Here is a 16151-nt window from a genome sequence, read left to right as displayed (position 1 = left end):
GTTGTGGCCTCTCCCGTTGCGGAGCACAGGCTCCGGATGCGCAGGCCCAGCGGCCATGGCTCACGGGCCCAGCCACTCCGCGGCATGTGGGATCTTCCCGGACCGGGGCACGAACCCGTGTCCCCTGCATCGGCAGGCGGACTCTCAACCACTGCGCCACCAGGGAAGCCCGAAACTACTTAAATTTTAACAAAGCAAAATTAAGCCTATAAATGTATCTCCATGGGAAGAAACAGGCATCCATACATATCTCCCAAAACACACACACACACACACACACACACACACACACACACACACACACACCATGTATTAAGAAATGCCCATTAAGGAATGGACAATTCCTGGGACGTAGACCTTATCAAGTTTTGTCAGCAATGATGTGGCAGTCAGAAAAGCCCTGGAAACTTCCACACTGAGGTGTCTCAAGAAATAATTATGACTGGGAGGAGATGGACCACCAACTCTCCCCTCAGCAACCTCAGATCACCTGGAAACAGGGGTGACGGCTGGAGGGGGGTAGATACTGCTGCCAGAGATGTGGACACTCCAAGCCTATGTTTGTGATCGGTGTGTGTGGAACTTTTCACTAGAATGATGTTAACATTCACCTTATTTTCCTAGCTTAACTTCAACTCCAAAGCATTGGGTTGCAGGTATGTACAGTTTTTGTGCTGTTTGAAGGCAGTGGGCCACCACTTCCTGTCAGAGCTCTGGGGCTAAATAAGAGGCATGGGATTTCCCCTCCTCCATGTCAACACAAGACACAGCTCATAGCCTCTCTTTACCACATCCACCCCACGGAAAATACAAAGGCCAACATCACACATGAGATTCACCCCATTTAGCGTCTACCTCCAGTTCTAAGCTCTTTCAGGACACTTGTTTTCCTGCCTTAATAGCTGCAATCCTCCACAAAACCAAATTTCAATCATTAAAAAAAAAAATTTAAAAATCCACGGAAGAAAGATTGTACTCCTTCAGAATGAAAGGTAACTTTTCAAAGCTACTATTGTAAAAGGAAGCAGGCACCCTCACAGAAAAGGTGGGACAAAAATTAAGACCAAAAAAGAGGAAACTAATAAAACTATTACAAACAAGCAAAAGTCATTTAAGGAGCTTAATGGAGACAGCATCAGTGAGATTCAGTCGCTTTCGATGCAGGGGAATACTTCTGGGAGGGTCACTCATAAAACGGACAAAAGGCGACCCACTCGACTTGTTAGAAACCGTCCTTTACCATCTGGACTGCAGTGTGCATTCAACAATGAAAAAGGGTTATGGGGTTTTGAAATGAGTACCAGCACCAAAAATTAACGCCTTTTGGTTGCTGCAACAGCTCCCATCAAATCTCTTAGGAACATACTTGAGACATAACATTTAAAATCTGCTTCCTCCGAAGAGAAAAAGTCCCACTCAAGAATGACTGCCAAGAACTTGCAACTCAAACTTCCCTAAGCCCAGGCATCTTAACACCCGGGAGGTTTCAGACCACTCAATCCATATGAAAGACGCCAGAACAAACCAACCACAGCCTTTCCTAGTGCTTGGCTGAAGAGTGCTCTATACCCCAATATTCTTCTTTTATAAATGATAAATTATCCTTAAAACATAACTCATTACCATAGCACTAGCCCCCTAATAATCCCAGCAATTCATGGCGAAATATGCTGTAAGAACCATTGAAAGATGCTTAAGTGAGCCGCTATGAGAAGCCATGACATTATCCAGACAACCAAGAGCTAAGATTCTTAAGGTACTTAATTAACCGCAGCTATTTAACAAGGGAAATGATGTTAAGGTCACTTGTACAGGCAGCTTAAAACCAGCTCTGATTTGCTCTTCTTCAGGTTTATGTTAACTTAGAGATCTTCTTACCTGACCAGAGTCTTCCGAAAGTAGGAAGGACAGCTCCCAGCCAAGACCAGAAAAATCAGAATCAATTGAAAGTAACTGAGGGGTATATTGCATGTCGTGATTCGTTTAGCAAGTAACAGTTAAAACCAAAGGAAAATATACAGGGAGGCAGGCAGAATATAAGATCAATTCCCCAGCTGAGAATTATTAAACCTTCAAGGCTAAGAACTTTAAAAATTGAGAAGTGCTGTGGCACAGGAGATAGTAAAGGAATGAACCACATTTTCCTGACCACACCATTACCAAAGTCACCCATCCTCTTAACACCCCTTAACACTCACAGAACAATTTAATGCTCCATAGACAGTATCTCATTATTAGCCACTTTTTGCTCTTTCTCCTGCACTTGATCCAAAGGGAGTAAAGAGAGAGAAAATGGTAACCAGTGCTCCCAGTTACTGGAGAAAGTCCTACTTTCCATTTCCTCTCCCCTTCCCATCTGCTCTCTTCTCTGCTCAACCTCTCTACTGTATATTCTGCTTCCCTTTTTCCTTTCTATTTCACAGCCAGCTCTCCTTTAACTTTCTCCACCAAGTATCCTCATTCCATCCTCTGGTCCCCTGAACTCATCTTCTACCTGCAATTTTCTTCTGCCCCCTCCCATGATATCTATGACCAGACTTCTTGTAGACAGTGCCCCTCATCCTTTACCTCCTGATCACTCATTCCTCCGAATTCCTTCCGGATTCCCGGGTTCTCACCTCTCTTGTCCCTTGTGTCCTCTGTCCTTTACTTCACGGACCTCCCACTCCCATTCCCCCAACCCTTCATTTCCCCCTTCACATTTCCTTCCTCTTTCCTGTCTTTTAATCCATTTCACACCCACTATTCCCTTCTCTCCATGAGATTTCCTGTGTCCCCCCCACTCTGTCCCTCTAAGACCCCTCCCTGTCACACCCCCAACCCTCTCATTTCTCTCAACACCCCTAGTCCTTGTTCTTCTGGTTCCTCCTCCCGTTCCTTTGCCCCCAAGTTCCTCCTTTCAGCCGCCCGCCCCCCCAGCCTCACGTCCCCACCGGCCCCCCTCCCTCATGCCTTCACCCTCTCCCACTGCCCTCGCAGCCCTGCTGTCCCTGGGGTCCCTTCCCTGGGGCTCCCAAGCCCTCCCACCGCTCTCTCCCGGCCCTCTCGCACCCGCTCCCCATTTCTCACTGCCTGTCCCCGGCCGCGGCCCCTCCCTCACCGATGGTGGAGATGAAGGTGGTGTTGAAGGCGTCCTCGGAAAAGCGGAATAGGAGGCAGGTCTTGCCCACCCCCGAGTCGCCGATCAGCAGCAGCTTGAACAGATAATCATACGTCTTCGCCATCTTCTCGCTCCGGCCCTCTGACCGCGGAGCGAGAGGAGCGGCGGAGAGAGGCGGGGAGGGGGCAGCGGGCGAGGGGGCGTGCCCGCTGAGCCGCCGCCGCTCGACCCGCCCCTCGACCCGCCCCTTTCCTCGGAGAAGGCCTGCGCGCCCCGCCCCGCGTGGCCAATCCGCGGAGGCTTCGTCATCACCGCCCGCGCCCCAGTGTTTGGTGGGGCTTGTAGTTCCTTTGAGGAGCTTCGGGCGTGCCCGGGGTAGGCAGTCCCCGCGGCCCCAAAGGATAAAAGAAGAGCCACTCTGGGCTGGGTGATCGGGGATTAGGCGTTTCCACTCGAGGTAGGCAGGGAGGGCCGGTTTCCAACTCTGCGTGTCCTACCACCGGAACTTAACTTCGTCGTATCTTTGTGTGCTGGTGCCTTTCAAATCCAGGACCTCGGAATCTGAGTCCAGCCGATCCCGCATCTCTTGCACCGCGACCCGCAGCTGAGATGCTTTCTTTCCTTCCCGCTGCCCTGGCGCAGGCTGTGGATTATCTGCAGGGTGCCTTATCTGGCTTTTCCTCCAGCTGCTGCCCCCCTCCCGCAGCCCGTCAGTTACGGAGCTCGAAAAGAATGATTGTGGTTCTCACTTGAACCCCACTCCTGTTCTCTTCTTCACGCCTCCAGAGCAGAGCGAAATACAGTGGGTATTTTAGAGGATCTGCTATGCAGACCGCTTACCTCCTCCCGCAGGAAGATGGACAAAAAATCTGGGAATTGACATTTTCAAGGCTTGTGCTGTAGGCCTGTGCCCTATAAAACTGCAAGCATTCATGCGAGGCAGGAACTATGACCGTGGGAATCTGGAGGATAAGATTTGGATTTTGTCTTGGCTCAGCTGCTTAACAGCACATAGGCTTTCTGCACCTCAGTTTTCTCAAATGTAAAATGGGTATAAAACAAGCTGTTTCATAGGGTTGTAGGAAAAATTAAGTGAAATACTGAATGTGAAAGCACTTTGAAATCCTTAAGGCAATGTAGAAATGTTAGTGGTGATGGTTACCTTCTTCAACCCTCTGTAGGCTCTCACTTTTATGGATAACAAATGGGGGAAAAGCAGCATTCTGTTATACTCAATTTAATCCTTTATTTCTTGTCTTAGACTATTGTTTGTTTTGTGAATGTATGATTCAGGCCTCTTTCAGTCGCTAGGGGCAGAAACCCAACCAGATCACGCTATCACGAAAGGGGGATTTAATGGCTCAGGTAAAGCAGAAGGTTAAGCGAATAGCTAAGGAGGTCTGGGACCAGAAGCTCTATCCATTCAGGGCTCTCTGTCTCTCATCTCTTCTCCCTTCTAATTTCTAACATGTCAAATACCAACAAACGCTTTTTAGAGTCCTCAATAATTTTTAAGAGGATTAAGGGTTCCTGAGGCCAAAATATACGAGAACCACAGTCTACGGTTCTTAGGTCTAAGGAAACACCTTTTGGAAGGTTAGAGAAGGTTATTAAGGGAACCAGTGGACTCAACCATTAGTAGACTAAGGAGAAAACTTGGACAGTTAGTTGAACAAGACAGCAGGTTTTTCTAAAACACGTCGTGTGCCTTGTGACTTTATGTTCAATGCCAGTGATATTCCATTCTTCGTCTTGTTGCGAGACAAGAAAGACAAGAAAATTCAGTTAGGCCTAGTAGCTGCTTTCACCTTCTATGTGAAAAAAAAAAAAAGATAAAACGTGTCATTAACTCACACTTCTTAATCATACAGTACCCAGAGGGTTGCTGCTAATCTAATGTCTAATTTCTAGAGTCCACTTGATGGGAACAGATCTCTAAGAAGGTCAGAGTCACAGTTTCTATCCCCTAATGAGGAGGGAGTCTGTCCTCTGGCACAGGCTGAGCCTCCTTGTCCCAGCCAGTTCTTGGGCAAGTCTGTGAACTTGGCCTCAGCCAGGGCTGAACAAATGTGGACAGCACCTTCCTCTTCATTTGGAAAAGTAGTGAAAAAAATCTTCGAAGACTACTGGAATCCTCTTTCTTCTGTAAAACGTGTACTGATTAACATAACTTTTAGTTCCACTAGCTGCATGCAACTATTGGCATTCTCTCTCTGTTTGAATAAGAACACACTGATGTGGCAAAGAACTTAAGTTCATAAGAGAAGCTAGGGTTAGGAATTTTAAAGTCCCTAAGTTTCCTTAGGGGAATTTTGTTAATTGATGGGAATTAAAAATTTTTTTGTTTTGTTTTCACTTCCCTGGCTTTTCTCTATTAGCAAGTGTGTAAAACATTTGGGACTTTCTAGCTGATAAGTCTGTATACCACTGTTGAACCATTCAAGCATTTTGATATACTGACACTACTTCAAGAAGAATCCAATTTTTTTTCCTTTTGTGAATTATGAATTTTCATATTTTGTATAACAACATGTTACTTAGAGATCAGATTTGGGTGGTAGTAACTACTATTGAATCAAGGCACTTTGCTCAAAAGACTGGACAATAAGTGTATTTGTAGACCTAAGGGTCCCACAGATAACAGGTTGCTGGCTGCCACTTTCTCTTCTTTCTACAAGTGGCATGTTACTATGTTCTGAGAAAACCACATCAATACTTTTTTGTCAGTTGCCCAAACCCACCCTTAAAATGCTATGTCACTGCAGATACTAGGCAGACCAGCACTTTCAATTTGATTCTGTAAATGTTTATTGAAGCCTTTGATAAGTTTAACATGTACATGGCAGCTTGACTTAACAGGAATCTAGCTGTCCAAGGAGTTTACCCTCTGTGGTTTTTGTCAGGCCAGTACTCTTTTCCTCCTGCTTTTGGGCAGCCGCTCCTCCCCCTCTGGTAGCTGTGAATCATGGTACTTTATTCCTTCAGCCACAGAGGTGGGCATATGGCCAGGCTAGGTCAAACTGAGCTCTTACCCGTGAATTTTCTAGGAAGGTGGGGTGATGATGATGAAAGGAGATCTCGCTGATGTGAGGTCTTCAGGCTGGTTGATCAGAATGTAGTTCATTTTCCTGTATTCTCTTGTTGCTGCCCTCCTCTATATGGTTACTTTGTCCTCAGTCTGGCTTTCCTCATGGTAGCAAGCAGGACTGCCATGCTGCACAATTCCAAGAGCCATTATTCACTTCTTACAGTAGTTTATTCATCCTGCGGGTCTTTAACCCCCAAGAATCTACAAACACATTCTTGAGGGTATGTGTGTTCTCTAGGCAAATTTTCAAATTAATTCAAGCATTCCTTAACTGGTTCAAATTGTTCCATGACACGTGAATGTGAGAAATGTCACCTTTCTTAATTGCTTAAGTGAAATTAAACTTGGCTGAGACCCCTACTCATCAAGGGCTGGCAAAACTGGTACCAAACATTATTGGGACTTTTCCTCCCCTTAACTCTATCCTACAGGAATCCAGGTGCTTACATGGTCCTAAAAAATTAGGGACAAAGCAACCTCTGGTTGTCAGTCTGTACCCATCAGTGCTGACGCTTCTGTCCAACCACCCTTGGGTTCTGGTCCTCTGCCATCTGTTGAGCACAGCTGTCCCGGTGGGCTACAGAGATGTCCTTCATGGGGCTTATTTTCAATGACTGATGACTCAGTCATCGAATAAGTTCTCTCTCTGTTATCTAAAGTTTGTGTACTTCTTTGTCTTCTCCCTTAAACCTTGAGCCTTTTGAGGAAAGGGACATTGCTGATTTCTCACTGTGTCGCCAGCATGCCTAGAATGATGCCTTACACATAGTAGGTACTCAGTTGTTGAATGAATGAATGAACATCTGACTATCATGCCAGAAGTCTAGGTTGTTGGGTTTTTTTTTGCCACACCGCATGGCATGCAGGATCTTACTTCCCTGACCAGGGATAGAACCTGTGCCCCCTGCAATGGAAGCACAGAGTCTTAACCACTGGACCACCAGGGAAGTCCCCAGTCTAGGTATTTATAAAACATCTGGGACACCTTCAGTTTATTATTTGCTATAAGACCTAGGTATTTTTAGCCTCACCAATACCTTTCTGGTTGTACTTTACCTTGTATTTATATGTTATTCATTTTGTAAGTATACTATTTATTGTTGTGTTTAAAAAATCAGTGTGATTATATATTTCTCTAGCTTGTCAAGATCATATTGAATGATAACTCCTCAAAAATACCAATTTCTCTTATCAACTGTCTGTCATCCCAAACCATGCTATTTGTTTAGTGATAATCCAGTGGGATAATTCTACAATTATCTTCATCAGAGAGGGACACACTGTACTCTTTCCACCCACTGATGTTTCCTGAGCAATCACTGGTTGAATAATGTCTACTCAAACAAGCTTACACTGTGAGACCAGCTCAGCAAGGCCTACCTGGAGGATACAAAGGTATCTATCATGTGGTCCCTGCCCTCAGTTTGCTTCCCAGGTAACTGAGGGGAGATCCCACAAGCGAAAAGTTCAATGATAAATGGGAGGCAGATATCTGGCAGACACACACTTCATCTTTTCTGATGGGTCAGGTGTCTGTTCTGATTGGTTGGCTTTTAATTCGGATTGGTCAGACATCCAATCTGATTGGTCAAGTGCTTATGCCAAACTGATTGTTAAATATTTTGCATATCTCCACTGAATGTAAAAATTAAATAAAAATTACATGATAATACCAAAAAATGGCTACATGAAATTTAATATAGGGTGGATTGGAAGGAATCTATTCTAATACACTTGTATTATTTATTTCTCTAATAATAAAGTTTTTGACAATAAAATATGTTAGTGAAATTCATTCATTTCATTAGCCTGGGCATTGCTATGTAGGATTTTGTGTCAAATAAGGCACATACACAGTAAGTACTATGTGCTTTGGGTAGAGTTTCTTGTTAGAATGAGTGATTAAAGAAAGCCTTCTGGGGCTTCCCTGGTGGCGCAGTGGTTGAGAGTCCGCCTGCCGATGCAGGGGACATGGGTTCGTGCCCCAGTCCGGGAAGATCCCACATGCCATGGAGCGGCTGGGCCCATGAGCCATGGCCGCTGGGCCTGCGTGTCCGGAGCCTGTGCTCTGCGGCGGGAGAGGCCACAGCAGTGAGAGGCCTGCGTACCACCAAAAAAAAAAAAAAAAAAAAGAAAAGCCTTTTGGAACCAACTTTAAAATGGACTTTGATCCAAAGGCAAAGTCAAAATTTATGAAACTCACAATCAGCATCATAAGAGGTATTGAGATACGTGTGGCAGTAAATAATAGAATACTAAATGGCTTAAATAATACAAATATTTACTTAATCATATACTAAAATAACCAGATCTAGAGCTAGCGACAGGTGAGTGATCCAGCAGCTCAAATGACATTCCCAGGACCTGGTTTCTCTCTCTTGGTTTCTTAGCAATGCCTCCTCAAAGTAACACTGATTTCAACAGACCAGCCTCATGTGGTTGTAAAATGTCTTTCTGAAACTCCTGGGACACCTAGATTCAAAGAGAGCAGAATGTAAAGAATCCTCTTTCTCAGGAGTTCAAATAAATACCATAGAATTCAGTTCCATGGGCCCTGGCTGCCCTTCCATGAACCAACCCTAGGGTCCAAGAGAATGGCGTAAGCCAACTGGCTTAAGTCATTCGAGCTGAATATGGGGTCAAACTCACCCTAAATCACAGGGTCCTCTTAGAAATAGAGAAGACAGGAAGCAACAAGGCTGTAGAAGCAACCAATGAAAACTACTATCTGTTTCAGTGTCAAATGCATATAGATATTCATATCGTGTTCAGTTATGTTGGAATTTCTGGAGAGGTCATGGGGCTGAATCCAGGAAAATTCTGACTTGTCTTTCTCTCAAACAGATGGAGAGACGTTGAACTGGAAAGAAGAGGCAAGAGAGAAATATTGTTTCCTTGAGGAGGGGATGGGTGGTCCAAAGCTAGAATTAACACAGGCACTTAGACACCTGGTCCCTTTTCTACCCCACTTCAGCAATCAGCTAAGGTTAAACACTTTGATAGCCTTGAACTTTCTAAATTCTCTATCAGGCCCTGACAAGCCTGTCCTGGGATTTTGTAATGGAAGGAAGAATGGACAAAGCATCAGGTGACCTGGGTTCTGTTCCTAGCTCTGCCCCTAACTAGCTCTGTGACCTGAAAGAAGGACAACAACCCTTCTGTGCCTCAGTTTCCTTATTTGTGAAATGAAAGGGCTGGACTACAGAATCCATTTCTGTCTATAAAATCCTTTGGCTCTTGAACCCAAGCTCCTAACAGGTGTCCTGAGATCTGCCTTAGGGGTTCTGGTCTTACAGACTTTGGTCTCCAAGGCCAACTAAACACCCTAGTGAATTGAGATTCATCAACAGGCCTAGGAGGCCTTGGAGGCCAGGCAGAGTGTGGGACTGGAAAGGAGCCCAAGACACCTAGTTCCTTATTCTAAAAAGCATTCAGTTCACCCTATGACTCAGTTATCAGTACTTCTCTCTTTCCAAGGAGTTCAAAGTTTCAGTCCTTTCTGTGACGAGAACAAGTTACTGGGTTGCCAACAACTTATTGGATTGCCAATCTACAGGATGAAGAGAAAAATGAAATTCTCCTTTGTATTTTGAGCCATATTCAGATTCCTGCCTCCAATTCCTGCTTAATATGGATAATCATTTCCTGAATAACCTTGAATACAGATTTCGCTACCACCACCAATTTAACAGCAGCAAGGGCTTATAAAACGGAGTTTATCAGGGAGCACGTTGAATGCTCCCAAACCTGTGATAAAACACCCTATCTCTCTTGAAATTTTTGCTCTTGCTGTTCAGGCAGAACTGAAGAGTTAACATGAAACCAAGCAGATCTCTTTGATTACTCATTTTTAAGATTTACAATTATAAATTATGGTACAATCTAATAGAATGCTGAAGAAATAAGGTTGAATAGGTAATTCTTTGGGGCCAGGATGAATATTCAGATTAAGAAGAACAGTTAATGAAATCCCAATCACATAGTAATTTCCCTCCTATTACTTTCTGAAACTCAAGTAGCTGTATGGCCTAATTAGGCCTGTTTGGGGGATTATCACAACATTTTATTTCTGCAGTGAGTGACATCACTCGGCATTTAATATTCATTGAGGATTTTACGAAACAGAGAGGTTTCCATATGTCTCTAGAGCAAATCATTTGTGTTTGCCATCTGCTACTCAAGAGTAGTTTTATAGAAAAAGAATGCAAATCGCTTGGTTCTTTAATTACTTTGGGGTTAGGCTATACTACAGTTGGGATTGTGGGACAGCCAATTCACTGCTAGGAGAATACTGTTGTTTACTTAGCCACCAACTTAAAGAATTCTTTTCAAGCAAATGGCATGAAAAGAAATTGAAGCCTAAAATTATCTTTGTCCTTTTAAGTAGAGGCAAAGACCATTGTGAAGTGATGTGTGAGGCTTTTTTCAGTTGGCATTAAGGAGACACTATCCAGAGCACAGGACATTGAGGTCAGTGTAGCAAGCATCGGTTCTCTTTTCTTAGTTCTGACACCAAAGGAATATATGACTCAGAACTTTAAAAAAAAAAAAAAAAAAAAAAAAAGCCAAGGATCTCCTTGAGCTCAGTATCAAAAAAACGGTAATTTACTCTTAGTCACCCAGGAGCTAATTACCTTGGCTTTGGACTCAGTGCCATTTGTTTCTCCTTCCCCCATTCTCATTAGCTTCTTGAATTGTGGATAATTCTCTGCTCGGTAGCATCTCCACCAGCCTATGGACACACACCATTAGTTTTGCTTCATCAGGAGTAACTTTAAACAACAGAGTTTTACCAAAAGTGGAAACCCTGGAGCTTTAAGATTATCTGTAGATTTCAATTACTGACACTTTTTCTAAACTTCCTCACAGTAAAATTTCATTCACTGTGATTGTTAGCACATAGAATGTGAAAAATTGGCAACTGAAAGGGACCTAGTTTGGCCATTGACTAGCTATGAGATCTTAACCTCATGGCCCTCTGATTTCTAAGACTATTTTCTGCTTTAAGATGCTATAAAATCAATGCGTTTAAGAGATCGTTTATTCTAATGTTTCAAAAGTTTGTACCTCAGAATGCTAAGTGAATCAGCAGATGTTAGTAGGTGAAACTAGAAGAGAGGGTTTCATGGTCAAACTCGTTTGAGAAATGCTGCTATCAGTGTTTTGAAGGTACAGCTTCTCAGAACCCTTCATATGCTGCTGTGCCTTGTGACTCTCCACCACTGGGTGTGGTGGGCAGCTTTTCCTACACTGCTGCCCCAGGCTGCTTTTTGAAAAAATGTCTTATGGGACCTGTGTTTTGCGAAATATAATTTGGGAAACTCTGATGTAACCTAAACCCTTAGTTTTAGACATGAAGATCTAAGCTGTAAAGTCCTCCTGTCACGATGAGAATCAGCACGTTTACAAGAAGCCGTCCAGAAGCAAGGCAGCATCCGTTAGCAGAGTGCCTGACACACTGGACTGAGAGCACCTGTCTCTGCCTCCTGGTTTCTCCTGACTCCCAGGGCAGGGCTCCCTCATGCTGCCTCTGTCACCATCACACCCACAGAAAGGCCAGCCAAGGGGTGGGGGCAATGTGATGGCTGTTCCCTTCCCGCCTGGGGCTTTACCCTCAAGTCCTGGGGGACTGGCAGATATTGTACTAACTGAAATGAAAATCATTTTATGTGCAGAAGCAAATTCACCCAGAATTCTGAAAGTGCAAAAGACTAGATCCTTAAAGGAACATTCTGGATGCTGTGTTTTTCAGAAAAAAAGGAGAATGTTAAGTAATTAAGCTAACATTCGCGTTCTTCCTTTTCTATTATTCTATATTTTGAGCGAGTTATAGGATGTGTTAGGCAGTCCCATCACACCCAGGCTAATTTCTTACAGTGACATCTAAAGTTCTGTAAAATGATCTGCACAATAAAATGGTTTTAAAGGTGAATTACTTAAATTTCTTGAGGGCATGAATTATATTTACATTGTATCCCTTATGACTAACACAGGGCTTGGCATATATCAGGCACATAATGATAAATACGTTTGCATTAATTAGTAGATTATAATCTGATGATTAGGCTTTAATAAAATAATGGTAATAACATATTTTTTGTTTGTTTCAAACTAGTATATTTAGAGGTTCCATTTTCACTCCTCAATAGATTTTATGTATTTCTCATATGCTTCTTCACTCATTAGTTCATCTAGTTCTGAAGAGTTACTGAGTTTCATCTTGATCAGCCAACCATCTTCATAACAAGCTCTGTTGACAAGTCCTGGATTTTCTGCTAGAGCTTCATTAATTTTAGTTACTTCTCCTGATAAGAGAATAGAGTTCACTAGCAGCTTTCACAATTTCCACAGCACCAAATTCCTTGTTTGTTCAATTTCATCCCAACTTCAGGCAGACTACAGTAAACAACATCTCCCAAAGCTTCCTGTGCAAAATTGCTGATTCGCACTATTCCAACACAGTTTTCTGTTGTTACCCATTCATGTTTGTGAATTTACGCACCGACAGCATATTGGGGCCAGTGCGTATCCAAGGCAGAGGCGAGCAGGGCGCGTTGGGCGCAGAGATGGCGCGCAGGCTGCAGACCGCGGCCCGCATGCTCGCAGCGCCATGTTCGCAGGGGCGCAGGGGGTCTCCGCGCAGCATCTAGAGCACCCCGGCCGACGGGGGCAGGGGTGGCCCCTAGTAATAACATATTAATGGTACAAATTAATGATAGCCTACCTTTGCAAAAATCTCTAAGATACATTCCTTGCCCTGGTTAAGGTTTATAATCAGAAGCTGGTTAACACTCCTTATTTGTAACCTATTTTCATAAACAATTGCACTGTGATGTGGTGTTTCTTTTAGGTAGTAATAAATGGGATCACTTCTATATTTGACTTTGAGACACATGCACATAGACTTAGAATTGGAATGAGTCAGGGGACATCAAGTTCTGTCTTCCAGTCATTACAGAATTCTGCTTTCATCACTTGGCCTATATTAAACATCCCCAGAGACAAAACACATAATAATAAGCCTGAAGAAATGTGTGATCCTGGAGGGCCTTCTGAGTCATCAAAGAAGGATTAAGTCATGTTGGTAAATTATAGTATGTGTTCTCTACAGTTGAACCTTGAACAACATGGGCTTGAACTGCATGGGTCCACTTACATGCAGATTTTTCAATAAATACCCAAAAATATACATATAGAACATCCTGTGCAAGACTTGAAGTAGATAGCCTATCCTTACATAAACATGAGATGAGTGATATTTAATATGAAATTAATATGTTAGTTTTCTTACTGTTTTATAACTTTGCTTTCAAAGAATTACATGACCATATAATATGCCTCTCTCTCCCTCCCTCTCTCTGTCTCTCTCTCGTAAATGGAGGAACTGCATATCTGCCTATCATCACAGGTACGTGGTTTTTAAAAAATATATAACAATGTTTCTAATACTGTAGTATGAATATGACTGTAATACTGTATGCCATAAAAATGGTGTAACCATTCATGTGGGTATATGCTAAGTTACAGTGAAGCAATAGTATCAATTACACTAGGCTACCATAAAGCAATCATATTGCTCCTTCTTTGTTATCAATGCATGAATCATTTTATCTGTAAATAAATATGAATTTCTTTTTCACATTATCTTTTCATTTTTGATATCTAGTGTTGTAAGCAGATAGGGTAGGGGGTCCCCGGAGAAAGACAGCCAAGCATGGCTCCTCTTGACATAAGCCATTTTTGGCCTAAGCCATTTTGTTATCTAAGCCTGGACACAATGCTTGTCCTTGAACTGGTCTCAGTAATTAATGATCTTAAGGGAAAAAAAGAATGCAGGAGCAAATGACTGTTATCAGGCAAGAGAAGTAACAATAGCAAAGGTAATATATCAGTTGTAAAGACTCCCACTTCTGCTTCAATGGTAAAGATTAGCCTGAAGCACTTTCTTGGGCTGTTTTGTAGAATTTAAACCCCCCTGGAGCACTCAACCACCAGATCAACTGGAACCTAAGGGATGATGCTGTTGACCTTTTCTGACCCTGGTGACTTCAATCAACTAAAGCTTGGACTCTGTCAATCCCCAATTGTATGCTGAATTCTCCTCTGCTCAAGCCCTTTCATGAATGAATATGCATGTACCCTCAAGCTTAAAACGTCACCAATTTTGGGACTTTCCTGGTGGTCCAGTGGTTAAGAATCTGCCTTCCGATGCAGGGGATGCAGGTTTGATCCTTGGTCAGGGAACTCAGATTCCCATATGCTGCAGGGCAACTAACCCTGCATGCTCTAGAACCCGCACGCCACAACTAGAGAGAAGCCCACATGCCTCAACAAGGAGCCTGCGCGCTGCAACGAAAGATCCTGCATGCCACAACAAAGATCCCGCATGCTGCAACTAAGACCCGAAACAGCCTAAATAAATAAATAAATAAATATTAAAACAAACAAACAACAACAACAAAAAAAACTTTGCCAATTTTGCTATTCAGGGAGACACTGCTTTGGGAAAGATCCCCAGTGTTCTCCTTACTTGCTGCAAGTAACAAATTCTTCCTTCTCCTGATCTTTGGCTTGGTTGTATCTGTTGGCTTGACCCCCACCAAGAGGCCAACACAGTTTTTTTGGTAAAAATTTTGGCAACCACGAAGGGACATCTTGCCTAGCCCCTTTGGGTTCTCCCAGCTCTATGTTGCTGGGGACCTGCAGGCAAGGGCATAGGAGAATCCCTCTTGATGCCTGAGTTGTCAGGTCCATGCACCTCAACTCACTTATCAGACTCAGAGTCTACTCCAGACATCTTGATCTGGAGGGTCCCTTTGAAGAAGTGAGTGGCATTCACCCAACAAATCAGCTTCTGTCCCCATCTCAACAGGGGAGGAGGAATGACTCAAGAACTGTGCAGTTAATCTTGTCCAGTAAGCAGATAGGGTAGGGGATCCCTGGAGAAAGAGAACCAGGCATGGCTTTCTTGACATAAGAGAAGCCATTTTTGGCCTAAGCCATTTTGTTATCTGAGCCTGGCAACAGTACTTGTCCTTGAACAGGTCTCAGTAATAATGATCTTAAGAGAACAAAAGGACAAACTTAGGCAAGAGAAGTAACAATAGCAAAGATAACAAATTGTAAAGACTCCCAGTTCTATTTCAATGGTAAGGACTAGCCTGAAGCACCACCTTGAGCTATTTTGCAAAATTTAAATCCCTCCCTCAGGCGCTCAACCACCAGATCAACTGGAATCTAAAGGATGATAGTGTTGACTTTTTCTGACCCTCATGACTTCAATCAACTAAAGCTTGGACTCTACCTACCACCTAAGCCCATTCATTAATATGCATGTATGCTTAGCTTAAAAATTCCCTATTTTTGCTGTTCAGGAAGATACTGCTTTGGGAAAGATCCTCAGTGTTCTCCTTGCTCCAAAGTAATAAATCCTTCCTTCTCCTGGTCTTTGGTTTTGTTGTGTCTTTTGACCTGACACCCTCCAAGAGGCAAACCCAGTTTTGGGGTGACAGTCTGGCCATGTTAGCTTGGACCCTGAGGGGTTGTCAGACAATCCCAACCTCCGGCTTGGGAACCAAGATCCCACAAGCTTCATGGCACGGTTAAAAAAAAAGGAAGAAAGAAAAAAAGGAGCAGTACAATATCAAAGAATAAAAAGCAAAAAATTAGAAAGATAAAAAATAATTAGGAAAAATAAAACTATAATTGAAACAACTGCAACAAGGTAAAATAAAACCACAAAAGAAAAAAGAAAACAAAAAAGGGGGGAGGGGGAGAACAAGCCAAAAGGAGAGATCACTAATAAAGTATAAAGAATAAAATAGGGGCTTCCCTGGTGGCGCAGTGGTTGAGAGTCCACCTGCCAATGCAGGGGACACGGGTTCGTGCCCCGGTCCGGGAAGATCCCACATGCCGCGGAGCGGCTGGGCCCGTGAGCCACGGCCGCTGAGCCTGCGCATCCGG

At 43.4% G+C, this 16151-nt stretch overlaps 2 long non-coding RNA genes and 1 pseudogene across 2 annotated transcripts; 1 reads left to right on the top strand and 2 right to left on the bottom strand.

Moving 5' to 3' along the window:
• The first annotated feature begins 3468 nt into the window (after positions 1-3468).
• On the top strand, positions 3469-9382 carry LOC114485163 (uncharacterized). Its single transcript, XR_003678637.2, has 3 exons — positions 3469-3557; positions 7418-7583; positions 9033-9382. It is a non-coding gene; the product is annotated as an uncharacterized lncRNA (long non-coding RNA).
• On the bottom strand, positions 7582-11519 carry LOC114485162 (uncharacterized). The gene is made up of 3 exons (XR_003678636.2): positions 10823-11519; positions 8838-9048; positions 7582-8660 (listed from the first exon to the last, which is right to left on the bottom strand). It is a non-coding gene; the product is annotated as an uncharacterized lncRNA (long non-coding RNA).
• An 804-nt stretch (positions 11520-12323) lies between these two features.
• LOC114485161 (glycine cleavage system H protein, mitochondrial-like) overlaps positions 12324-16151 on the bottom strand; it is a 37193-nt pseudogene continuing 33365 nt past the window's right edge.

Source organism: Physeter macrocephalus, unplaced genomic scaffold (genome assembly GCF_002837175.3).
Source record: "Physeter macrocephalus isolate SW-GA unplaced genomic scaffold, ASM283717v5 random_669, whole genome shotgun sequence".
NCBI classification, from domain to species: Eukaryota; Metazoa; Chordata; class Mammalia; order Artiodactyla; family Physeteridae; genus Physeter; species Physeter macrocephalus.
This window is presented reverse-complemented; position numbering and strand designations above follow the sequence as displayed.